Source organism: Camellia sinensis, chromosome 8, assembly GCF_055761805.1.
Source record: "Camellia sinensis isolate YWXY chromosome 8, ASM5576180v1, whole genome shotgun sequence".
In the NCBI taxonomy this organism is placed as follows: Eukaryota; Viridiplantae; Streptophyta; class Magnoliopsida; order Ericales; family Theaceae; genus Camellia; species Camellia sinensis.
Window position 1 is genome coordinate 170,306,720 of NC_138968.1, and position 26,401 is coordinate 170,333,120.

General features: G+C 42.2%; 1 pseudogene across 1 annotated transcript in view; it reads right to left on the minus strand.

The window, feature by feature from the left end:
* LOC114285305 (tyrosine--tRNA ligase 1, cytoplasmic-like) overlaps window positions 1-26,401 on the minus strand; it is a 226,879-nt pseudogene that overhangs the window by 150,360 nt on the left and 50,118 nt on the right. The window contains exon 8 of the transcript XR_014339219.1: window positions 1,822-1,833. The product of XR_014339219.1 is annotated as a tyrosine--tRNA ligase 1, cytoplasmic-like (transcript). The remainder of the gene's footprint in view (window positions 1-1,821; window positions 1,834-26,401) is intronic.

Genomic DNA, 26,401 nt, shown 5'->3' on the forward strand with positions numbered 1-26,401 from the left:
AAGTGCTTAAATGATAAACTATTTGAATGCCTATGGATGAAAGCTAATTGCTTAAATTAGAATAATTTGAGTAATGTACATTTGAGCCCACTTTTTCAAGTGGTACATATTCAAAACAATTTTCAAAAACAAACATGAATCAAGTGTTCCAATTTTTCCAAATTAGTCTATACTTGTGTGTTTGCACATAGTAATGCTAGCCTAATAAATGGAATAAGAGCATATAATGTAAATAAGATTCACATCATGATCAGTAGAGGCTGATCTTTGATCAGGCGAACGGCGATGCTCAATTCATGACCTTTCCCTCTCGTACCTAAGTTCTTGAGCCAAGACAATCTTGGTGATGACGGACATGTGGCCTTTGGCATGAGTCATGGGTTTCCTAATTTTTTCAAAAATATTTAGGTGGCGACTCTGTATCTGGCAAAGCAATCCATTTTTGACAATTTGATTCAAAATCGATTTTCCAAAAGATTTGTCGAATTTGGACTCTATGGTGTTTATCTATTTCACATTGCACTTGTGAGATCAAATTCAAAATCACGGGAGTCCGATACTGCAGGGCTTTTTCGTCTTCCGAAAGAGGGCACAAAAAGTTGAGCTACAGTTTCTGGCGACTCTGCTAAGGAAAGATAGAGAACTTGACTTGAAATTCATTATGTGAAATTTTATCTACACTTATATGTTTCTTTGCATTGCATTTGCATTGGTGCGCTTAAGTCACTGTGTTTTCCATCTGCTATTCCTGGACGGTTTGCCGGAGGCTTGCCTAAAAGCTTGACAAAAGGCTGACCGATCGTGGGCTCTACTATGATGGGAACACAACCCTTGGATCTGGACTATCGTTATGCCATTTGATCCTCCTTTCACTTCTCGGTGTTAGGTGTGAGAGGTATATTAAGTAGTCTTGCTGAGGTACCCTCTTTGACCATTTGGTCTAGTTGCATATCGAAAAGCCATAGAGACTGTTCCAAACTAGGACAAGATGCTTACCTCAAATGCAAGGTTGTGTGAAAATCGCTTTGTTTGAATAATGAACCCTAGTTCCTGACGAAACTAGGACAGGGTAATTGTAGACACCCCATTTTTGACCGCCCTTAAGACTTGGGCACTACTGATGGTTTACTTGGTGGTGAAAGGTGTGCAGGTCAAAGGTTCAATTTCTTCGGCAAGGAGAGAGTCAAATACCAACTTCATACCCCTTTTGGACCAAAACAATCTTGATCAAAAAATTTTAGACCTTAAAACCCTCTCTTTCAAAATGTTTTGGAAATAAAATTCCTATGATATTTCGACGCTTGCATTTCGTTAAATGTTGTGCTTTTCGGTAAACCGAGCAAGGACAAAGTGGAAATGAATGAAAGAGAGATGAAATCTTTGAAAAATCTTTCAAAACACCTTGTTTAGGGGTTTGTAGTTGAAGAAAAGAGGAAAGGAGAGAAGAAAACTAGTTTGGGAGAAGTTTGGCATGAATCCGGGTAGGATCAAAACTGAGCGGCTTCACCAAAATAGGCATACCTTTTTGCACAGTTAGAATTTTGATGCAAGGCTTTCACCATTGGAAATCTTACTTCCGGGCTTCAAATTGGACACAAGATTGACCTGAAAAGGAGTCCAAACGAATGAGTTATGTCCATTTGAAGTTGGACCTGGAAAGTAGAATTTTGCCTGTCGACTAGAAAAATGGGCTGCTGACCAGAAAAGTATCCAACCGACCACTTAAGTGGTCTACAAGTGGTCTCCAGTTGGTCTAGGTGGTCTGCAGCCATGCCACCACCTTCCTCTCTCTATGCAGACCACCTTTTCCCCCTTGCTGACCACTTTTTGTCCCTGCAGACCACTTTTTGTGGTCGGCCGACCAACGCAAGTAGCTGGCCGACCACTTCAACTGGTCGGCAGCTTTCCTGCACTTTCTGCGGATATTTTTCATGCCAGCTGTGCCAGCTATTGGGCACAGAAAGCATGATTCAAGCTCCAAACTTGTTCAACAAGCTTGATGCTTGGTTTTCTATAAAAGGGAGCCTCCTCCCTCTTGTCTCAGATGAAAAAAAATTGCTTAGGGCATATACATATATCTCTATCTCTATATTGCTCTATTTGCTCCATATTTGGGCTTGAAAGTGTAGTTTCTTCACACTTTTGCACACAAACACCTAGTGAAACACCACACTCTTGTTGCTAAGGCACCTTGAAGCTGGTTTGGAGTTTTTGGATTGCATTTGGTCCAAAAAGGTTGCTGAAGTTACTGCCTTGTTCTTGTTCTTCAAGGGTGACTGTAGACGCGCCCTTGGGCTTCATGCTACAATTCGGACTCAAATGTCACGGTTCTGAATCTAGTCTCTCAAAGTGCAATGCAAGACCGATAAATCACCAAAGAGTCCAAATCCGGCAAATCGTTTTGAAAAGCTGATTTTCGTAAAGAAGTGCCAAACATGGACTGTTTTGCCAGATACAGAGTCGCCACCTAAATATTTTATTTTGGGAGAATTTAGGAAACTCTGACTCGTGCCTAAGGCCACGTGTCCGTCATTACCAAAGTTGTCTCAGCTTGGGAACTTGGGTACGATTGGGGAAGGTCATCTATGAGCACCCCCGCTCGCCCGATCAAAGATCGGCCACTACTAAACATGATATCTTATTTTTGAAAACACATGCGTTCTTATTCCGGTTAATTAGCTAGAATTACTATGTGATGCGCACAACACACAAGTATAGACTAGATTGCCTAATTTGGAACGAAGCATCGCATATCCGTTTGTTTGGAAATGGTTTGAAGTTTGCTACTCGCAAGTAGGCTAAAACATGGATTTCCATGAATCGTTCCAATTCAAGTAATCCAACCATCACCCACAGGCATTCGGGCAGTTAAAACAATTAAGCAAATAGCCTCATGGCAAGCATGTTGTTATGGCAAAACTCACACTCATGCAAGGATGCTAAAGCATAAACACTTACAGTGTACTCCGAGCCAAAACAGAAATTAAAAAACAATGCAGTTAGTATGATGCGCCGAGCCCGGTGCATGCAATACGGATGAATGATGCAAACATGCATAGCATAAGGATGCTAAATAAAATATGCCCTAAGACTAACCATCAAAAGAAGGTAAGTAAAAAGGATAAAGACGTGGGGTTGGAAGACATGCACACACGCACGCACACTTATTACAAAATCCGCCCTCTCGACGGAGGGTCTGAATGAATAATACATGCCAACTAATTAACTAACTAACAAGCTAATTAACTATTACATAACCAAATGAATAACTAGCTACAACTAATTATTACAAAACTTAATTAATTAACAAATTAACTAATTAAATTAAAAAACCAAATGCTAACTAACAAGTAAGCAATTGAACAATGCTGCCTCGGCAAGTTGAAGACGGTGAAGCATGCTCGGTTCCCGTCCCGGTAAGCTCTCCGGTTGCTCTTTAGAGGCTCTGTCTGCAGGGTGTCCTTGAGACCTTGCTGCTGGAACTTACCAAAACTAGTATGGGGAATGAATCAGTGGCCTGCCGGCCATGGAGAGATGCTGTCGACCACTTGCCGGCCAAAGATGGTACACTGCCGGCCAAGAATGAAGGACTGCCGGCCATCTGTAGGGCACTGCCGGCCACTGATGTGGTGTGACACCGAGCTGCAACAGAGCACAAAATAGAGAAAATGAAGGGTCTCCCAAGGGTATGTATGCATTATGCCACCCCATATCACCTCGAAACATCAAAGGAGAGCCATAGTCGAATCCAAGACCATCAATCACGCATCCCGATGCATAATGGCCAAAGATCCAACTTGTGCAAATCAATGCAAAATGAATGCACAAATAAAATACATAACTGCCTAGAACTCTATCATGGATGATCAAGAGCGTCAGCGACCGAGAATTGAGACATGTTTCATCACTTGAAATATGAAACGTCTCTCGTTTCTCGTGCTCGGATTAAGACTTAATCCAAACAACGATGCAATACAAGATGTGCCAAACACGATGCTAATGCAATATGAGCAACCTAGCATGGCTAATGGCATGCACAATGCTAATGCACATGGCACACAATACGATGTAAGGCAAGCATGCAAACAACATGTAATGGAACTAGCATGCGACAACATGTGAGACAAATATGCAACAACATGCAAAAATGGAGCAAGCATACAACAATATGCAAGACAAGCATGTAACAACATGCATGGGTGGACTTAAACCAAAATGGGCAGACCTCAACTATGCCCAAATCAGTGGCCAAAATGCATCAAAACTAAGGCATGAAAGCATATATAAGCATGCACAATGTAATGGCTTAACAACTAGACCTCAAAACACAAACCTCAATCATGATAAAGAAGCGATAAACATGGAAGTGTGACAACACTAAAGGCTCTGAAATCAAGTGTCAAATGATACCAAATCATTCAAACAACACAAGTAAGGCATGCAAGAGGACCTAAGGCACAAAGCCATCAAAGGGACTACACAAAGGGCATGCAATACATGGCACAAATGATTGAACCGAACATGGACAGAGGTTAAATAGGTCTAAACAAAGACTTAAACTGTGATACCCCTGTTCCGTAATATGCTAAATTGGTCCTTAATTTGAATATGATTGTGTTCAGCATGACTTTATGTGCCAATGTGATTATATGTTTTGATATGATTTTGTGTGCCATTATGCGAATATATATGATTTTGAAGTTTTATTTGTTCATCGTAGGAATATCTGTTTGAATAACCTGCTTTGGAAGTTAAATTGAGGGCCTTACCAACCACAGAACCCGAAATTGATTACGCCATTGTGATTGGCATAATTTTTAGAGCCCACGGTGAAATTTAATTGAAAAATTGTTTCGGATCAGATTAAATCGATTAAATTGGTGGATTAGTGCCCAATCGCCTTATTATTATTATATTGACTTAGTGGGACTTGATGTATTTGAGCACTACACCTCATTTTTCTCCTTTAGCTCATTTTTGACTAATTCTTGGACTCAATTTGAGAGTGAGAGCCGACTATAGAGAGGGAGAAAGAGGGATTGTGCAATTGTGGTCTTGAAACTTGGAAGTTGGAAGTCTAATTCAAGATTTAATCATAGATTGTGAGAATCAAGCTCCTAGGTGAGTAATTCTTAGATTATAGTTTATAATTTTTGTGTGCTCAAACTAATTTGGTGATCAAGAGTAAGATTGAAATGAACTTGGGTTGAAATTGTTGAATTGAAGCTTAATATGTGCATGCATGAAGGAAATCACCTTGATATTGCATGTTTGAGCACAAATGGGTATAATCCATGTGGTATGTTAAAGGAAACTCATGTCTTGGCCACCCTTTGTGTTGTCTAAGTTGAGAATGTGGCAATTCATCACATGCATGTACAATTTATGAAGATATGAACTTGAATGTATGAATTTGTTATGTTAGAATGAGTTTGATGGGAGATTGAGGCATGCATGTGAACTATTTGTGAATTGAGCTCCATTGGTTTGTGATTTGGGGTTTACATCATCTTAGTATAATTATATTTGAGATTTGAGTCATTGCATGCAAGATATGTTGGTTGGAAACCGAATTTGAGCTCAAGAACACATTCTGGGTTTTCCAGAATTTTGAGGCCCGCTCGAGCGGGAGAAACTACGCTCGAGCATAAATTTCGTGCTCCCAGCACTTTTTGCAGAGTCGGTTGTTCGCTCGAGCGGGGAGCTTTTGTAGACGAGCCTTCCGCTCGAGCTCCCCATTCGCGCTTGAGCGTAATTTTGAGGTGACCAGTACTTTTGCAGGCCTCTTGGGTCCGCTCGAGCGGGGACCCTATTTTCTGAAACTCTGAAAATGCATTATATGTTATATTTTTCCGTTCTCTTTTACTTGTAAGCACTCTTAGGCATGCATTGAGCATTGTAAATGAGTTAACGAGTTAAGAATAAAGCCTAAAAAGGAATATGTGAATTAGAGAACGGATTGAGCTGTTAGTGACCCTTTTGTGTTCATGAAATATGTAGGGTCAAGCTCCAGGGCAAATCCACAAGCCGATCATTGTGAGTAATATCGATATTTGAATGATTGTGAATGTCCAATTATTATTCCCTTATAAGCTTTATGAGTTGCTAATTGGGATTGTGGACCAAAGGTCGTTTCGATAAACATAAATGGACCAAAGGTCGTTTTGATAAACATAAATGGACCAAAGGTCATCTTGATAAACAAAAATGGACCGAAGGTCGTTTTGATAACAAAAGAACGGACCGAAGGTCGTTTTGACCTATATGAATGGACCGAAGGTCGTCTTGACCTATATGAATTGACCGAAGGTCGTTTTGACATATATGAACGGACCGAAAGTCGTTTTGATAGAAATGAGTGGACCGAAGGTCGTTTTGACATATATGAATGGACCTAAGGTCGTTTTGACATAAATGAGCAGGCCGAAGGCCGTTTTGACACGAATGTATGGGCCGAAGGCCGTTTTGACGTAAACGAATGGACTGAAGGTCGTTTCGATATGAATAAATGGACCGAAGGTCGTTTTGATAGAAATAAATGGACCTAAGGTCGTTTTGACATGAATGAGTGGGCCGAAGGCCGTTTTGATGTAAACGAATGGGCCGAAGGCCATTTTGACAGAAATAAATGGGCCGAAGGCCGTTTTGACATAAATGAATGGGCCGAAGGCCGTTTTGACATGAATGGAAATCTGGATGGGCCAAAGGCCAAAATGTTTAGAACTACAGTCACTTGATTTGAATTTCGTATAGTTATATATCTGTTAAATAGAAATATGAATTGGGCCTAAGGCCGTTTGGAACGTGTTGTTCTACATTGTTATGTAACTTCTGTATTTGATTTGATATTATTCACTGGGCTTTCGCTCACGCTCATTCATGTGTTTGTAGGTGAGCCAAGGGAAGTCCAGACCCAGCCTCAGTGAAGTCTGTATGGAACAACTAAGGTTTTGAGAGAGTCAGCCCTTGTGTCTTACGCACGAGACCCGTCTTCGCCCTTTTGTTATGTATTTACATTTTGTCAGGTTGGCGAAGTTTTGTATATGTCTGCTTATAGTTTTTATGGGTTGACTTAGTTTTGGATGATCCTGTCTGTACAGAACCTATGTCACTATGTTTCTGTTGTGAGTTATTAACGTACATATGTATGGTTTGTCTTGATGTGCCATGTAGGCACAGCTCTATGGACAAAGTTTTAAATTTTGCTTCCCTTTTGGCCCCTTTTACTCTGATGTGTTAAGTCTGTTTTGGTTTGAGGCCGTAGGTAATCTTAGGATTACTGGCCGGTTACGTCCTTAACCCATGGGGGCTGGTTCGGGTCGTGACATAAACATGCTGAGATGAAGGCTCAAATACCTAGGCATGCAAGCATACAAGCTAAGCCATAAACTAGGCAATAATGCACAACACTCAAAGACACTTAAAGCATGAATGAAGTGGGAATATGGCAATGCTACATGCTCTGAAATGAAGCATTAAATGATGTCAAATCATCTAACTAGCTTAAATATAGCATGCATGAAGCATCAAAACACAAAGCTAGCAAGGCCAATTGCACTACAGCTATACAAAGCATGAAGGATATGGCAAAGCCAACCCAAAACAATCCTAGAACATGTTAAAATGAGACTAGAACATGTATGGAAGTAAGCCAAAACAAGCTAGCATGGTGAGTATGAGGCATGATGCATACAAGGCAAATAAGGTGGATTACACTACACCTATTAAGACCAAGCATGGGATGACTCAACCAACAAAAATTAGAGTTATATCATGGCATAGTAGCCCCAAAAACCCACTGAGATGGCATACCAAAGACCTAAGCATAGAGGCATGCACAATGATCCATTCATCAGGCATAAAACACAAACTCTCTAAGACATTGAAAGCATGTCAAATGCCACATTTCATGGACTGAAATAACATTCAAGATGATGGCAAAGCATGGAAACATCACATGCATGGCATGGTAGGGGCCTCAAAACCCAAGGCTAGCCAAAGCATTTACAATATAGCTATACAAAACATGAGTGATATGACCATGGCAGCCCAAAAAAGTCTTAGAACAGCCCAAAATAAGAATAAAATCATGCTGGAGCAAAGCCAAAACATGCTGGAATGATGAGTCAAAACATCATGCACGTAAAGCTAGTAAGCAAGATTTGTTCTACAAGTATATGGAGCATGCAAAAGATGACCAAGCCCACTTTAGAAAGAGTTATGTCATGGAAAAACATCACCAAAATCATGCTAAAATGGACTCAACATAAGCTAGGCAAACATGCTACTTTGATGAGCCACAAATGGAATTACACTACACATACAAGAAGCATGCAAAATATGACCAAACCAGCCATGGACAGAGTCAAGGTAGGTCCTAAAAGTCACAAAAAAAGGGGCCTGAACCAAGCCTCAAAAGTAAAGGGATACATGCTCCTTTGAGGCCAAAACACAAGGAAACAAAAACAAGAAGAGAGGGGGCCACCCCCTATGATTTGAGACTTCAAAACCACATGCCTACCACTGAAAATCCACTAGATTTTAGTGGCTAAAAGGCCAAACAAAACCTAGCTCAATGGCCTTAAAGCATGGCTCAAAACAAGGCCAAACAAAGCATACAAGAGGGTTGTACACCCCTAACACCAAAAAGACCTTAAACAAACTTCAAAAGCACTTAAATATAGAACTTTTTTCAGTTGAAAGCAAGGCCTAAAACAATATGCAAGGATGGCCAAAATGAGGTACAAATAAATGCTAAAAAATGGGAAGAAACTCACCCTTGAAGACCAACTTCGAAACCTGCAATCTCAGGGGCCAAAAAACCAAGTTTCAGAGCTCAAGTAACCCCTTCAAGAACCTCAGCTCAAAATGATGGTGTATCTTTATGTGTTGTAGTGCAAAAGTGCAAGAAAAATGGACTTTAGAGCACTATTCTATGCAATATAGAGAGAGAGTGAGAAATATATAAAGAGAGAGATACAACTCCTTCAAAACTTTCTTCAACCTCTGATATAGAAGAAGGCTCCTTCCTTATATAGAAGAATACAAGAAGAAGCTTGTTAAACAAGGTTGGCAAGAGCTTCATCCCTCTATACACGTGTATGGAGGGGAGAGGAGTGAAAACCAGCTGGCTCAAAAGATCTGGCGTGAAACCTGCTGAGACAAGGGGTCTGCCAGCCATCAGTGGTGGCCGGCAGTGGCTCATTGATGGCCGGTAGGCATCATCAATGGCCGGCAGTGGCAAAGGCATGGCCGGCAGTGCCTTCCATAAAGCATACAGAAAGGGCCAATACAAGGTCCAAAAATGGGGCAGAAAGGATACAGGGTTTGGAAAGTTCAAACCTGTGACGTTCCGCTGTGAAAGTCGAGTACTCGGCGAGCAATCGAACTAGTTGTTGGGTGTACCTGCAAGCACAACCAAGTCTTAAGGACAGCCAAGAATGGGGTGTCTACAGTTGCCCCTCTTTGATAGAACTCGAAAGTCACAAAGCGACGGGAGTGAATGTCAAAGCCAAGAGACGACCCATTTTTGACAAGGCCGAAGACTCAAGCAAACATTCAATATAACCATGCAGAGATGTACCGGTAGGCTAGGGCGAAATGCAAATGACATGCAAAATGCAAGAGCATAACTTATGATAATGCAAAGAGAGCTGTAACGAAGCAATTATATACAATAAATGCAACAGTTTTAAGCAAGTGCATAATAGTCCTACATATTCTAATAGAAATGATGTAAGAAAATTATTCAATTCTCACCACGTCTCATGCGGAGTGAATACAATACCGTCCGGTTCGTCTGGTCGCGTCAGCTTCAAATGAACGGTACATACAATATCGTGCCTGTAAAAGAAAGAGACCCAACAGGTACAATATCGTTAGAAACATGCATAGCAATGCAAGTGAAAAGTGCGTGACAACGCAAGTAAATGGGTGCAAGACAAAGCAATCCTGAGGGTGCGAGACAACGCGGGTGGAACATGCGTAACAACGCAAGATAGAGACATGTGCATAACAGTGCAAATAAGACATGCGTAACAACACAAGTAAAACAAGTAAGACATGCGTAACAGTGCAAGTAAAACAAATAAAATATGCGTGACAGCGCAAGTTAAAGATATGCGTAATAGCGCAAGTAAAACAAGTAAAATATGCGTGACAGTGCAAGTTAAAGAAGTAGACATGCATAACAGCGCAAGTAAGACATGCGTAACAACGCAAGTAAAACAAGTAAAACATGCGTAACAGCGCAAGTAAAAGAAATAAAACATGCGTGACAGCGCAAGTTAAACAAGTAGACATGCGTAACAGCGCAAGTAAAACAAGTAAAACATGCGTAACAGCACAAGTAGAAGAAATAAAACATGCGTGACAGCACAAGTTAAAGAAGTAGACATGCGTAACAGCGCAAGATGGGTGTGCATAGCAATATAAGTAACATGCGTGACAGCGCAAGATAGATGAAGTGCGTAACAGCGCAAGTAATGAGAAATGCGAAACAACGCAAGTTAGATGAGTGCGAAACAACGCAAGTTAGTGGGGTGCGAAACAACGCACTTAACGAGCGTAACAGCGCAAGTTAGAGGGGGGTGCGAAACAATGCACTTAACGAGCGTAACAACGCAAGTTAAAGGGGGTGCGAAACAACGCACTTAACGAGCGTAACAGCGCAAGTTAAAGGGGGTGCGAAACAACGCACTTAACAAGCGTAACAGCGCAAGTTAAAAGGGGGGTGCGAAACAACACACTTAACAAGCGTAACAGTGCAAGTTAAAAGGGGGGTGCGAAACAACGCACTTGACGAGCGTAACAGCGCAAGTAGATGAAGTGCGGAAGGGATGCAAGCATGACAACGCAATGCAATGTACTGACAAGTAGAAAGAAGGTGCGCAAGACAGCGCGAATGATATGTAAGGCACCAACAAGTGCAAGTGAGGTGCGCAAGATAGCGTGAACAATGCACTAACAGGTGCAGGAGGGTGCTCAAATAGCCCGAACAATGCACTAATAGGTGCAAAAGGGTGCAGTGCGCAAGATAGGGCGAACAATGCACTAACATGTGTAGGAGGGTGCGCAAAATAGCGCAAACAATGCACTAACAGGTGCAGGAGGAGGATAGTACAGTAGATACAAAAGAGGACAAACTCCAACCATGCTGGAATCATGAGAAGAGGAAAAACAAACAATCAGGCGCGTATAAAATGCAACCTGAGACAAATTCCAAACATGCTGAAATCATGTGAGGAAGAGGGACACTCAAACCACGTTGGATTCGTGAGAAGAGGTCAACAATTCCAAAGACGCTGCAATCGTGTGAGGAAAGAACAACTCTAACCATGCTGAAATCGTGAGAAGAGGTCAACAATTCCAAACACGCTGCAATCGTGTGAGGAAGGAACAACTCTAACCACGCTGAATTCGCGAGAAAAGGTCAAAAATAATTCCAAACACGTCGCAATCGTGTGAGGAAGGAACAACTCTAACCACGCTGAAATCGTGAGAAGAGGTCAACAATTCCAAACACGTTGCAATCGTGTGAAGAAGGAACAACTCTAACCACGCTGAATTCGCGAGAAGAGGTCAAAACAATTCCAAACACGCCGCATTCGTGTGAGGAAGGAACAACTCTAACCACACTGAAATCGTGAGAAGAGGTCAACAATTCCAAACACGTTGCAATCGTGTGAGGAAGGAACAACTCTAACCACGCTGAATTCGCGAGAAGAGGTCAAAAACAATTCCAAACATGCCGCAATCGTGTGAGGAAGGAACAACTCTAACTACACTGAAATCGTGAGAAAAGGTCAACAATTCCAAACACGCTGCAATCGTGTAAGGACAGAACAAAAGGAGAAATATAGGGACATATCCCCGTGTTTCGAAAAGGAAAGAGAAGCATATGGACGTATCCCCGTGTTTCCCGAAGGAAAGAGAAACATAGGGACGTATCCCCGTGCTTCGGAAAGAAAAGGGAAACATAGGGACGTATCCCCGGTGTTTCGAAAAAAGAGAGAAACGTGGGGACATATCCCAGTGTTTCGGAACAAGGGAGAAGCATAGGGACGTATCCCGGTGTTTCGGAAAGAAAAGAGAAACATAGGGACGTATTCCCGTGTTTCGGAAAGGTATGAACATTGGAACGTATTCCAAATGCTCTAAACCGAAAAGAGAGAAACATAGGGACGTATCCCAATGTTTCGAAATGGTACGAACATTGGAACGTATTCCAAATACTCTAAACCAAGGAGAGAGAAACATAGGGACGTATCCCAGTGTTTCAGAAAGAAGAAAAGCGGACCTCTCAGTGTATCACACGCGAGAGGGAAAAGGTAGAAACCTCTCAGCGTAGCATATGCAAGAGGGGAAAGGAAGCATCTCTCAGCGTAGCACACGCAAGGGAGGAAAAGGACTGTGCAGGAAAGCGCAATCATCCAAACACGTATTAAACGCGAGGAAAAAAAAGATAGGCCTAAACGCATGCCAAAAGCGGGAGGAGAGAGGTATCAGTTAAACTGAACCGGAACGTCTCTAAACGAACAGTACATACAATACTGTGCAAAAATGAGAAAGAAAAAAGATAGGTATAATGCAAAACAATGCATGGCATTCAAGGAATGCAATAAACAAGCATAGTGGCGCTTTAGAAAGCACCTCACTGGATGAGTAGCGATAAACCGCTCTACTCCGATGGGGATCTCCCCCTTTGTGTTCCTCGAACACTTACCTTCAACTCGCAGTACAAGGGTTCTAGAATATTGATGAGGAGCAACATCTGCTGGGGAAACCACGGATGCCGCTTTTCTGCCTGATCATACTCACAACTTTCCCTATTCTTCAACGGGGTGACAGAATAGGTTGGATCAGTATCCAGAATTGAAGTGCATACATGCTGCCTCAACCTATGGGGCTTCTATACAGATTTCAAGCCAGGGATACACCCCTAGGTATTTAAACCAGACTTTAGTCTGGAAAATTGCAAACATTTGTGTTCTAGGCAACAGCCATGCGAACTCTAGTTTCCACCATCGCAATTGGTCTCCTAGGAACTCATTCCAAACATAGCCAAGATGCCTCTGGCAGGGATTGGTACTCTGGGAGAGCACTTCTGATTGCCATTCTGGCACAAAAAAAAGTCGACAAGGTATTCTATTCACTTCAAACACAGCTCGTACAGTACACTGCTTATTCTGAACACGCAGCTTATAACACAGTACTCGGTTTATTCTGAACACGGCTCATTCTGAACAAACAGTTCAATCTGAACATACAGAATGCAATAACGGGACATGCAGAAGTTGAAACAAACTCGGATGCTCCAAATTTTCCTTCTTTTCTTTTACTTCGTAGTCTGAAACCCATATAGCTTCAGATAGGTCCTGGTTCTACTGTTCTCATATGACCTGGGTGGAGCCCTACAGTTTATGAGAGAACAAACTTTGTTTTGCACAAATGTGGAGAACGGCACAGCACTCCGAGCACAAAATGATTTTTTTTTTTTTTAAATTGAAATGAGAAAAAGATTCTCAACCGGGTATTGAGCCTATAACTGACCGCAGCCAAAACGACTCAACAATAGAAAACAAAAGGTAAACAACCTAAACGCATCGAGAAACAGTCGAAACAACTCAAAACAAGAATCGAGACAAACAAAACACGCACACAACACAAGACTCAAACGTGCACAGGGGGCCTGTTTCTCCGGGTATTGTTTCCCACCCTTTCTCATTTGTGATTCTCACATCACTCGGCCTTCAGGCTCTTTTTTTCTGAAAAAGCCCTTTTTCTCACTTTTTCTCTCAATGCACATCTCTCTATTCTTTAATCTCTCATTTTTAATCCCTCCCCTGGGTGATTGATGGATGAACAAGAAGTTGCGGGCTCTTGTCCCTAGCATTCTGCTAGATTCTCATTCTTCTGCGGACTGCTAGTGAGCTTCTCCCACAGAGGGGTTGCACTACATTTGGGTGTGTAGCAAATCTGCAGCTGACATCAGTGGACGATGTTCTGCTAGGGAGTTTGGACGTAATTAGATCTGTCCAGATGAGGGAGTGAAATATCTTGATCCATTCCAAATTCGTGCTTCGCACTTGATTTGATACCTCGCTGCTTGGAGGATGAGAGAGCTTTCAGCTCTTTGCTATTAACTTCAGTTATGCCTTGTTCTGACAGGTAGAGCGCCCTTTCTGGCGAGTATGTTGACAACGGGGAAAAGACAGAACACCTGACTCAACTGTGCCCCTAGTTCATCATTTTGACCATTTTTTGTTTTGGCTTTCTACTAAAACAATTTTAATCAAGATGAGAGTTAGATTAACATACTTGTTCAAATTTTTGATTTAAAATCATGCAAGTTAGGGTGTGAGCACTGAAAATTTTCCTTTTTTGGGTCCAAGAAATGGTTCAGCTTTAAAAAAAATGGGATAATTTTCAAGAAAATTAGTTAACCTCAGTAAAAATTCTCAAAAACTATTTTTGCAAACAGCCACTGCTCAACGAGCACGGAACCTACTCTTGAGATGCACAACCTCATATCCATAACAATGGAAAATTGCCCCTTGCCTAAAGGACACTGCATGGCAACGGAAAGTTACCCCTTGTCTGAATGGCACCACAGCGCATTGTATGGCAACAGAAAGTTGCCCCTTATTTGAATTGCACCGCAGCACACCGTAATCAGTCCTCAAAGTGACAATCACAACCAAACTCTCAGATACAGAGAAAACAAAGATGATCAAAACCATGGCATGGACACAGTCGATTTGGAAGTGTTTATGGCTGGACTTCAGAATGAAGTTGCCTACGCATCCCAAACATGGGAATCAAGCCTTACGTAGTTGGGGTTAAGGTACACTCGAGCATTTAACCTCTCCTTTTACGCTCTAACTTTTGCCAAGACCGCCCTTTCGGGTTTTCAACCTTACGAGCTTTGTTTTTCTTTTCTTTTCATTTCTTTTTTTCTTTTCATCTTTTCTTTTTCTTTTCTTTATTTCTTCTCTTTTTTTTGTTTTCATTTCTTTTTTTTTTTTTCTTCTTTTTTCTTTTTTTTTATTTGCTCTAACTTTTGCCTGGGTCGCCCTTCCGGGTTTTCGGCCCAGCGAGCCTCTCAAGGGTAAAAGTGTAGCTTTGTCCATATCAAATGGTTTTGAGATCTCGAAGCCATCTGAATCCAGGAGAATGGCTGTTGTTCGCTGATGATGTAGGAGTCCATCCAATGAGGGGCTGAATTGCCCCCAGTGTTGTGGATAGAAACTCAGTTATACCTCAGCAATACTTTCTTCTTTCCTCCCTTCCGGGATTTGGCATTCTTGCCGATCTTCGTTAGCTTGAGAAACATCCCAATTTTTGACTCTTTGAGCACATCGGACATTTTTGCCCCTAGCTCGAGGGGTGCTTCTAATCTAGCTTTGCAAGCTTCTTTTGACGACGTCTGACCTTCTTGATCCGACTTTGTTGGTGCCAATTCATGGGCTGCTTCGAATCTGGCCACACAGGCCTCATATTTGGATTGACCATTGAACATTCTGAATCCAAGTTCAAGGTTTGAAAGTAAGGGGTCGAGTCTCGGGGCTAAGAGCGATCCTAGGCTGCACAATCTCAAGAGCGATTCCATACAGGTCTTCGCAGGACCGCACAAAACATTTTTTTTGAAATCTTTTAAGAAAGCGACTGGTCGTTCGCGCTAAAGATAGTGTAGAACCAATCTGGATCAAGCCAGGATCCTTCTCAGTACTCACATTAACAAACATGATCTCATTCATTAAGGGCTTAGCATGCCTCTCTTTCTCTCAGTTGATCAAATTTTGCAAATCCCGAGGGATTCCTTCCTCTTTGTTTTCATCATAGTGTTCATAAAGTTTTGAAAAACTTAGGTCAAAGCAATGATCTTAAGGCACAGAAGGGCAGGTGAAAGGCACTGTCGTTTCATTGAAAACTGTTGGCACAACTGGCTTGAAGCAGAAACAAACACAAAAGTGTGAAAACCACTGCTATTTCATTCAGATCTTCTGGTACAACTGGCTCCATGACAGAAACAGACTCAAAAGAAAGAGAAAAGACAAACGCGAAACAAAATAGTGATATCCGAGGTGACACCCCCGGAATCACTCGACTTCTGTACAACAAGACTGACTCGATACAACAAGACAGACCCTTAATCAAAAACACTAACTCAAAACAAAGAGACAGACTCAAAACAAAACCACAGAACTGACTCAACACTAAAGTCAGAAACTACAAAAATCAACATTCGCAAATGCTCAAAACAGTGCGTGCCACACGCCACATCTAAAGTAAACTTGGCACCGCCCACAGGTGGTTCATTCCCTGATCACATCACATTATCCTCCATATTAACTAATCCAGTGACGATGGACTTTGCTGAGCTTGGTGGGAGGACAACTCCGTTGTCAAACAAATCCTGTACCTCGTGGTATGACCAGTTTGTTGATGGTACGCACAGTACTAGGTAGCGTCATGGCTAGGTGGAAGACGACTAGGGAGAGGTCGAGGCTCGAGGGGTTTAAGATGCCCCTTTTCAGTAAGGATCTGAAGCACCTTGGACAAAGGCATGTAGAGGGCATGAAAGGCCCTGTGACCTCGGGGCAGATACTTCGAGTTTTGTGCATTTTTACTGGATGCACTAACAAAAGGATCGGTGGGTATAGGCTTGGCTTGCTGATTTTTTCTGGGTGCAGAATTAGGGTTGGAGGGAACGGTTCTGGTATGATGACCCTTCTCTCGATTTTCCCCTTGGCTTGAACTACCCTCGGTCTGAGTGGGGAAAGTGTCATTCATAGTTTTTGCAACAACCGTGAACACTTGTTGTTTGTTCAGTCCCCCGGCTTTCAAAGCCTCAACAGCCTGCAGAAGTTGTTCGTAGGGATCAGTGTCTATCCCCATCTTGTTCTTTCCACTAGCCTCAACTTGGTCGAAGGTTTGGGTTGCTACATCAGAGCGGAACCCGATTGTTGTTGACATGCCATTGCCTATACTTAGGATGGGTTCAGGTTGGCTGAGTTCAATTACAATCCGCCCCAAGAGTGGAGGCTCTTCTGGCATGAAGTTCCCGGTATGTGACATGGTCGATGGCAGAGCCGATAGTCAAAGTCTAGATCAGCCACAGTCCTCTGAAGATCGCCGATCATTCCCATTAGCTCAAAAGTGGTGGGCTCACGGGTTTGAAATAATTGGGGTTCCCAGATTGGATGCGCGGCAGGCGACCTAGGCGGGTGTGGTATGTCAACATCGGTCTCACCCTACATGGTGATTCCTTGGTTTAGTGTCGTTGCCATGACCACAATTTCTTCTGAATTTTGTGTTATCACAAGTCTACTGACCTGAACAGAGGTGATGTGACTGGTGGCTGACGGATCTGATGAACTGGTGAGCCTTGACTGGCCCTTTTCTGTTTTGCCTTAGCGAAGGAGAACACTGGTTGCCCTGAACCGAATCTCTAAACCTGAAAGAGAAAACATGTAGCATCTTAGCCTAATTTCACCAGAACAGACATAAGCATAGCTGAATAACTGTATTCGACCACTGATCACTGTTCCCCAAATTACTGCCCCAAAACTGAATCTGATACCCGCAGATATAACTGATTCTCAAAATACAGATGCCCGCAGGCCTGATACTCAGACTTGTAAACTGATACGTACATTCCCTGTAGAGGCCAACTTAAAAAGCACATAGTAAGCAAATGAGAGCCAAAACACCCCTATGTTGGGGTAGGATTTCCCTGTCCTATTTTGTCAGGAGCTAGGGTTTCACTACGCACACAGCAGTTTCAAACAATCTAAAATCAAGTAAGCAACCTGTCCTAGTTTGGAATAGTCACTATGGATTCCGATATGCACCAGGTCGAATGGTCAAAAGGGATGCCTCGGTAAAAATCAAGGTTTGTGTTCCCGTCGTGGCAGAACCGGCAACCGGTCAGCTTTATGGAATGCTTCTAAAAGCAAGCCTCCGACAAACCGTTCAGGAATAGCATACAGCAAACACGGTGTCCTAGGCGCACCAATGAAAATGCAATGCAAAGAGACACATAAGTGTAATCAAAATAAGATATCATGAGTTCGAGTCAAGTTCTCTAAATCCCCAATAGAGTCACCAGAAACTGTAGACGTGCCCTTGGGCTTCATGCTACAGTTCGGACTCAAATGTCACGGTTCTGAATCTAGTCTCGCAAAGTGCAATGCAAGACCGATAAATCACCAAAGAGTCCAAATCCGACAAATCGTTTTGGAAAACTGATTTTTGTAAAGAAGTGTCAAACATGGACTGCTTTGCCAGATACAGAGTCGTCACCTAAATATTTTATTTTGGGGAATTTAGGAAACCCTGACTCGTGCCTACGGCCACGTGTCCGTCATTACCAAAGTTGCCTCGGCTCGGGAACTTGGGTACGATTGGGGAAGGTCATCTATGAGCACCCCCGCTCGCCCGATCAAAGATCGGCCACTACTAAACATGATATCTTATTTTTGAAAACACATGCGTTCTTATTCCGGTTAATTAGCTAGAATTACTATGTGATGCGCACAACACACAAGTATTGACTAGATCGCCTAATTTGGAATGACGCATCGCATATCCGTTTGTTTGGAAATGATTTGAAGTTTGCTACTCGCAAGTAGGCTAAAACACGGATTTCCATGAATCGTTCCAATTCAAGTAATCCAACCTTCACCCACAGGCATTCAGGCAGTTAAAACAATTAAGCAAATAGTATCATGGCAAGCATGCTGTTATGGCAAAACTCACACTCATGCAAGGATGCTAAAGCATAAACACTTACAGTGTACTCCGAGCCAAACCAAAAACTAGTTAGTAATCAATGCATGATCCTAGTTCATGTTAAGATGGCTAATGCAACACATGCGAAATGCAACTAGAAATAGGCTCGACTATTCTAAGATGGCATATGAGATGCAACATTTGATACATGTATTCAACTTGGAATTGAAATACAATGCAGTTAGTATGATGCGCCGAGCCCGGTGCATGCAATACGGATGAATGATGAAAATATACATAGCATATGGATGCTAAATAAAATATGCCCTAAGACTAACCATCAAAAGCAGGCAAGTAAAAAGGATAAAGACGTGGGGTTGGAAGACATGCACACACGCACGCACACTTATTACAAAATTCGCCCTCTCGACGGAGGGTCCGAATGAATAATACATGCCAACTAATTGACTAACTAACAAGCTAATTAACTATTACATAACCGAATTAATAACTAGCTACAACTAATTATTACAAAACTTAATTAATTAACAAACTAACTAATTAAATTAAAAAATCAAATGCTTACTAACAAGTAAGCAATTGAACAATGCTGCCTCGGCAAGTTGAAGAAACTGAACATGCATGCTCGATTCCCGTCCCGGTAAGCTCTCCGGTTGCTCTTTAAAGGCTCTGTTTGCAGGGTGTCCTGAGACCTTGCTGCTGGAACTTACCAAAACCAGTCTGGGGAATGCATCAGTGGCCTGCCGGCCATGGAGAGATACTACCGACCACCTGTCGGCCAAAGATGGTACACTGTCGACCAAGAATGAAGGACTGCCGGCCACTGATGTGCTGTGAAACCGAGCTGCAGCAGAGCACAAAATAGAGAAAATGGAGGGTCTCCCAAGGGTATGTATGCACTATGCCACCCAATATCACCTTGAAACATCAAGGGAGAGGCATAGTCGGATCCAAGACCATCAATCACGCATCTTGATGCATGATGGCCAAAGATCCAACTTGTGCAAATCAATGCGAAATGAATGCACAAATAAAACACATAAGTGCCTAGAACTCTATCATGGATGATCAAGAGCGTCAGCAACCCAAAATTGAGACACGTTTCATCACTTGAAGTATGAAACGTCTCTCGTTTCTCATGCTCGGATTAAGACTTAATCCAAACAACGATGCAATGCAAGATGTGCCAAACACGATGCTAATGCAATATGAACAACGTAGTAAGACTAATGGCATGCACAATGCTAATGCACATGGCACATAATACGATGTAAGGCAAGCATGCAAACAACATGTAATGGAACTAACATGCGACAACATGCGAGACAAACATGCAACAACATGCAAAGATGGAGCAAGCATACAACAATATGCAAGACAAGCATATAACAACATGCAAGGGTGGAGCAAGCATACAGCAATATGCAAGACAAGCATGTAACAACATGCAAGGGTGGACTTAAACCAAAATGGGCAGACCTCAACTATGCCCAAATCAGTGGCTAAAATGCATCAAAACTAAGACATGAAAGCATATGTAAGCATGCACAATGCAGTGGCTTAACAACTAGACCTCAAAACACAAACCTCAATCATGATAAAGAAGCGATAAACATGGAAGTGTGACAACACTAAAGGCTCTGAAATCAAGTGTGAAATGATACCAAATCATTCAAACAACACAAGTAAGGCATGCAAGAGGACCTAAGGCACAAAGCCATCAAAGGGACTACACAAAGGGCATGCAATACATGGCACAAATGATTGAACCGAACATGGATAGAGGTTAAATAGGTCTAAACAAAGACTTAAACATGCTGAGATGAAGGTTCAAATACCTAGGCACGCAAGCATACAAGCTAAGCCATAAACTAGGCAATAATGGACAACACTCAAAGACACTTAAAGCATGAATGAAGTGGGAATATGACAATGCTACATGATCTAAAATGAGACTAGAACATGTATGGAAGTAAGCCAAAACAAGCTAGCATGGTGAGTATGAGGCATGATGCATACAAGGCAAATAAGGTGGATTACACTACACCTATTAAGACCAAGCATGGGATGACTCAACCAACAAAAATTAGAGTTATATCGTGGCATAATAACCCCAAAAACCCACTAAGATGGCATCCCAAAGACCTAAGCATAGAGGCATGCACAATGATCCATTCATCAGGCATAAAACACAAACTCTCTAAGACATTGAAAGCATGTCAAATGCAGGTGTATGACCACCTTTCATGGACTGAAATAACATTCAAGATGATGGAAAAGCATGGAAACATCACATGCATGGCATGGTAGGGGCCTCAAAACCCAAGGCTAGCCAAAGCATTTACACTATAGCTATACAAAACCAGAGTGATATGACTATGGCAGCCCAAAAAAGTCTTAGAACAGCCCAAAATAAGAATAAAATCATGCTGGAGCAAAGCCAAAACATGATGGAATGATGAGTCAAAACATCATGCACGTAAAGCTAGTAAGCAAGATTTGTTCTACAAGTATATGGATCATGCAAAAGATGACCAAGCCCACTTTAGAAAGAGTTATGTCATGGAAAAACATCACAAAATCATGCTGAAATGGACTCAACATAAGCTAGGCAAACATGCTACTTTGATGAGCCACAAATGGAATTACACTACACATACAAGAAGCATGCAAAATATGACCAAACCAGCCATGGACAGAGTCAAGGCAGGTTCTAAAAGTCACAAAAAAAGGCCTGAACCAAGCCTCAAAAGTAAAGGGATACATGCTCCTTTGATAGGCCAAAACACATGGAAACAAAAACAAGAAGAGAGGGAGCCACCCCCTATGATTTGAGACTTCAAAACCACATGCCTACCACTGAAAATCCACTGGATTTCAGTGGCTAAAAGGCCAAACAAAACCTAGCTCAATGGCCTTAAAGCATGGCTCAAAACAAGGCCAAACAAAGCATACAAGAGGGTTGTACACCCCTAACACCAAAAAGACCTTAAACAAACTTCAAAAGCACTTACATATAGAAATTTTTTCAGTTAAAATCAAGGCCTAAAACAATATGCAAGGATGGCCAAAATGAGGTACAAATAAATGCTAAAAAATGGGAAGAAACTCACCCTTGAAGACCAACTTCGAAACCTGCAATCTCAGGGGCCAAAAAACCAAGTTTCAGAGCTCAAGTACCCCCCTCAAGAACCTCAGCTCAAAGATGATGGTGTATCTTTATGTGTTGTAGTGCAAAAGTGCAAGAAAAATGGACTTTAGAGCACTATTCTATGCAATATAGAGAGAGAGTGAGAAATATATAAAGAGAGAGATACAACTCCTTCAAAACTTTCTTCAACCTCTGATATAGAAGAAGGCTCCTTCCTTATATAGAAGAATACAAGAAGAAGCTTGTTAAACAAGGTTGGCAAGAGCTTCATCCCTCTATACGCGTGTATGGAGGGGAGAGGAGTGAAAACCAGCTGGCTCAAAAGATCTGGCGTGAAACCTGCTGAGACAAGGGGTCTGTCGGCTATCAGTGGTGGCCGGCAGTGGCTCATTGATGGCCGACAGGGCCAAAAAGGGGCCGGCAGTGCCTTCCATAAAGCATACAGAAAGGGCCAATACAAGGTCCAAAAATAGGGCAGAAAGGATACAGGGTTTGGAAAGTTCAAACCTGTGACGTTCCGCCGTGAAAGTTGAGTACTCGGCGAGCAATCAAACTAGTTGTTAGGTGTACCTGCAAGCACAACCAAGTCTTGAGGACGGTCAAAAATGGGGTGTCTATAGTGAGTCTTTAACTTCTTGATGCTTTGTTTTTGATTAAGTCTTTGGCCACTGTTTATGATTTAGGTCTTTCCATATTCGGTTTAAGTCCATTAAGCATTGTTTTGCATGCCCCTTGTCAGGTGCCCTTTACTAGCTTTGATGCCTTAGCTTCTAAACTTGCCATGCATGCATTGTTTGCATGATAGAATTTTGTGCATGCCATCCTAGTATTGGTAGAATAGCATGTTGTTTGCATGTTGTTGCATTGCATTGTATTTGCATGTTTGCATTTTGTTACATTGCATGTTGTTTGCACGCTCATGTTGCATTGCATTGTGCTTGGCATGCTTGAGCTGCACTGCATGTGTTTGGATTGAACGTCAATCCAAATACGAGAAATGAGGGACATTTCATACTTGAAGTGATGAAACGTGCCTCATTTCTCGATCGCTGACCCTCTTGATCAAGCATGATAGAGGTTAAGGCCCTTATGTGTTATTTGTGCATTCATTGACATTGAATTGTGCAAACTTGGCTTCTCGGCCATCGTGCATTGAGATGTTCGTTTGGTGGCCCGAGAGTCGAGTACCGCACTCCCTTGAGCTTAAGAAATGATAGGGAGGGTGGTTGTGCACACATACCTTGTAAATATATTGCTGTGCCCCTTCTTATTCTCTGTTGCAGCAAAATAGAGCTTGGCAACATTTTCTGGTCGGCAGACTAGTAAAAGTGGCTGGCTGACCACTTTTTCTGGTCTGCAGCATGTGTAATTGGTCTACAGGTGGTCTACAACACCATTAAGTGGTCAGCAGCCTTCCTGGAGGTCTCCATGGTGGAGTAGAAGCTATTTGGAAGTTTGTACAGTGTTCTGAGGTCAAATGCAAACAGAGGCAAGTTGGGGCATAGTAATGGATTTCCGAACGAGGCGATTGAGCATGCATGCATTTCTCGCCTCGAGGCTCCTTTTAATTGCTTTGCTTAGCTAGTTAGCTATTTGGTTCTGTACTTAAGTAGTTAATGCACTTAGCGATTCATTTGTGTTTGTAATTAGTTAACTTGTTAGTTAATTAGCTTCGTTGTGTAATAATTAGCTTAATTAGCTTAGATTAGCTAGTTAGCTTATTATTCAGACCCTCCGTCGAGAGGGCGTATTGTTGTAATAAGTGTGCGTGTGTGTGATACATGTCTTTTAACCCCATTTCTTTCTCCTTTTTACTTATCAACTTTTGATGGTTAGTTTTAGGGCATATATCAATTAGCATCCTTATGCTTGCATGCCGGCATCATTCATTTGTCTTGCATGCACCGGGCTCGGCACATCATTCAAACTGCATTGTATTTCAATACCAATTTGAATACATGTTATCAAGTTGCATTCATATGCCATTCAAGATAGCCGAGCCTATTTTAGTTGCATTTTTGCATGTGTTGCATTAGGCATTCTTGACATAGCTAGGATCATGCATTGATTACTAACTAGCTTCTTTTTTGGCTCAGAATACTAGGTAAGCTTTTATGCTTTAGCATCCTTGCATGCGTAAGTGTTGCCATGTTTAGCATGCTTGTCATAAGGCTAACTACTTAATTGATTAACTGCATGAATGCTTGTGGATAAAGGCTTTATTGCTTGATTTGGAATAATTCATCGAAATATGCATTTTAAGCCCACTTGATAGTGGCAAATCATGTTTTCTAAGTCCACTTGAGGGTGACAAATCCGCATTTTAGCCTACTTGAGGGTAGCAACTTCAAACCACTTTCGAAAAACAAACATGAGATGTTTTGTTCCAAATTGAGTGATTTAGTCTATACTTGTGTGCTGTGCGCATCATCCAGTAAGGTTAGCTAATAAACTGGAATAAGAACACATGTGTTTTCAAAAACAACATATCATGTTAGCAGAGGCCGATCTTTGATCGGGCAAGCGGGGGTGCTCATTTCAGGACCTTTCCCTCTCGTATCCAAGTTCCCAAGCCGAGGCAACTTTGGTGATGATGGACACGTGGCCTTAGGCACGAGTCAGGGTTTCCTAAATTTTTCAAAAAAAAAAACATTTAGGTGGCGACTCTGAAATCTGGCAAAGCAGTCCATGTTTGGCGCTTTTGATTAAAATCGATTTTTCAAAATGATTTGTCGGATTTAGACTCTTTGGTGATTTATCAGTCTTACATTACACTTTGTGAGATTAGATTCAGAACCATGACAGGAGTCCAAACTGTAGTAGCTAAGAACTACAATTCACGCCCTCGCGTGCAGAGTGGAGTTCGGGTGGTCTACAGTAACCTTACCCCCTTATAGGGGTGTTTTGGCTCTCGTTTATCTAGTATGTGCTTTACAGTGAAACTGTACAGGAATGTGCATAGCATTTGCAAGTTTGGTATCTGTTTTGGGGGCCGGAATTCAGTGTGGAGTGTAGTCCTACAGCTTTGGTCATGTCTGTGTTGATAACATATTAGTTGAGGTACTGTGCGGTTTCTGATTACTACTTTCTTTTTGCTAGGTAGTTTATCACCATAGCTTCAGAAAGTTCGGGTATCCCCCAAGTACTCTGGACCCGAGTCAAAAGGCTTTGTAAAGTTGGGGATCTTGTTTAGGGATAACCCGTGTTTACTTCACTTCTATCGGTTACAAGATAGCGAAGAATCAGGCAGAGCTCACCGGTTCAGTTTTTACAGTAGTCACCCTTCAATTCACTTATATCCAGTCAGGTTCAGGGACAGTCATCCACTTCTAGACTAGTGCAAGATCACTCGCCTATTTCGATGACACAGTATCCCCCAGTCAGTACAGAAGAATTGATACATCATCTACAACAAATAGTTGAAACCCTACAGCAAGATGTTGTCTGTCAGGCCGAGGTTATAACCAGGCTACAACAATAGCAACCACAGCCGACAGTGGCCTCTGCATCCCATGCACCTCCCACAGGTATCCCAACACCTAGAGCCACTACTCATACTGCCAATGTCCAAGAGAATCAAGGCAATCCAGCAAAGTCAATCCCAACACAAGCCTCCAAAGCACCTGTGTATCAACCTGAAGCTCTGTTTGAGTTTGAGGTTGACCCAATTGTACTCAAGGTCAATAAACTAAAGAAGCTATTCAAGAGAGCACAAGGTGTTAATTCCATCCCGGATATAGAGGATGGGTATACCGATTCTGCAGTGACATTGCCAGATCAGTTCAAAATGCTGCCATCTTAATCGATTCGACGGCTTAGGAGATCCAATGGTTTACCTGCGGCTGTTTTTAGACATCTTGCGGCCGATGGGCCTGACTAGACTACAGAAGTTGTCTCTCTTTGGCCGTACCATGTCTGGTATAGTGGCCATTTGGTATGCGAAGTTAGAAGATTTTGTCAAGCAAAATTGGGAGATGATGGCCGAGGCCTTTATTGCACAGTATTCGTATAACACTCAGATCGAGGTCACAACTCGTGATCTCAAAACAACACGCCAAGAGCCGAAGGAGGGCTTTTCTGAATTTGTGATAAGGTGGAGAGCTAAGGCCTCGATGATGACCACAAGGCCTTCTGAGAATGATCAGATTAGGATGGTTGTCCGGAATTTGCATGGCAAGTTACTACAAAAGATGTTCGTCTTACCTCTATTCACATTTACAGAACTCCATGAGATGGGGGTGCAAATCGAAAACGCCATGAAACAGGGGTTAATTACAGATGAGAATGAGCCAGCAAAAAGGCCGTTTGTACGCAGTTCCAATGCTGCCGGGGGTAGCACAACTGCAAGGCCGTTAGATGTAAGCATTGTTACCACAACCAAGACTACCGACCCCTTTGCCAACACAAGCTCACAAACACCCTCGAATCCTAACCGATCCCATAGGACCTTCAATCAATTGTATATGACCCTATCTCAAGCCATGAAAGTGCTAG